We start from the raw sequence: 1,685 nt of genomic DNA, 5'->3' as shown, positions 1-1,685 counted from the left end.
ACAACCCCAGTCCTGACTCTAGGGGACTAGGGAAGTCGGGGCCAGGAGCTCCCCCCTGAGCCCAGGGTAACTTTAAAGATGGGGGGCAATTGACTACCTTCATGATAGATACAGGAGCTCAACACTTGGTCCTGACAACAACCAAGGGACCCATGAGTTCCAAAACAGCCTGGGTCCAAGGGGCTACTGGAGGAAAAACATACAGATGGACCACAGAAAGAAAAGTGGACCTCAGCACAGGATGAGTCTCACTCATTCTTATTGGTCCCAGACTGTCCATACCCTCTTCTTGGGAGAGATTTACTCTCTAAATTGACAGCGTATATCCATTTCACTACAAAGGGAGCTACTGTAAAAGGAAAAGATGGAGCTCCATTACAGGTGTTAACCCTGCGGCTGGAAGATGAACATCGGTTATATGAAGGACCGGTAACAAAAACTATGAGTCTCACTCATTCTTATTGGTCCCAGACTGTCCATACCCTCTTCTTGGGAGAGATTTACTCTCTAAATTGACAGCGTATATCCATTTCACTACAAAGGGAGCTACTGTAAAAGGAAAAGATGGAGCTCCATTACAGGTGTTAACCCTGCGGCTGGAAGATGAACATCGGTTATATGAGGGACTGGTAACAAAAACTCCTGGTATATCTGATTGGCTAAGTAAAATCGCCTCAGCATGGGCCAAGACAGGAGGCCCAGGACTAGCATGTAACCAGGCTCCAATAGTGGTCACACTAAAACCATCTGCAACTCTGGTCTCAATCAGACAATACCCTATGAGCAGAGAGGCCCGAGAAGGAATCAGACCTCATATTCAGAGACTTTTACAAGTAGGCACGCCCGGTCAATCCCCTTGAAAAACCCTGCTGGTCCCCATGAAGAAGCCAGGAACAAATGACTATCGACCAGTCCAAGATTTAAGGGAAGTAAATCGGAGGATAGAAGATATCCATCCCACCTTTCCTAATCCCTATAACCTCCTGAGTTCTTTACCTCCCAGTCACAGGTGGTATACTGTACTTGACCTGAAGCATGCGTTCTTCTGCCTAAGGCTGAGCCTGGTTAGTCAGCCCATCTTTGCTTTTGAATGGAAAGACCCTGAAGCTGGAATATCGGGGCAACTAACCTGGACGCGACTTCCCCAAGGATTCAAAAACTCCCCTACTCTGTTTGATGAAGCTCTATATCGTGACCTGGCTGACTTTAGGGTAAGAAACTCACAGATTATGCTCCTCCAGTGTGTAGATGACCTCCTCTTAGCGGCTGAGATGGAAGCAAGCTGTCTGCAAGGTACGGAGGCTCTCCTATTGAGACTGGGGGAACTTGGATACCGAGCCTCAGCAAAGAAGGCCCAAATCTGCCTACAGCAGGTAAACTACTTGGGCTACCAGCTAGAGGGAGGACAAGGATGGTTAACGGAAAGTAGAAAGCAGGCGGTAGCCTCTATTCCCCCACCAACTTCAGCCAGAGGACTCAGAGAGTTCTTGGGAAGCGCAGGATTCTGTAGACTATGGATACCGGGCTTCGCCGAGATAGCGGCTCCTCTATACCCTTTAACAAAGAATGGGACTCCTTTCGTCTGGGCTGATGAACACCAGAGAGCTTTTGACAAAATAAAAAGAGCTCTACTAAGAGCCCCAGCGCTAGGATTGCCAGACTTGACAAAACCTTTCATCTTATAT

Source organism: Nannospalax galili, unplaced genomic scaffold (assembly GCF_000622305.1).
Source record: "Nannospalax galili isolate Female #2095 unplaced genomic scaffold, S.galili_v1.0 scaffold687, whole genome shotgun sequence".
Taxonomy (NCBI): domain Eukaryota; kingdom Metazoa; phylum Chordata; class Mammalia; order Rodentia; family Spalacidae; genus Nannospalax; species Nannospalax galili.
Note: the sequence above shows the minus strand (reverse complement) of the source record.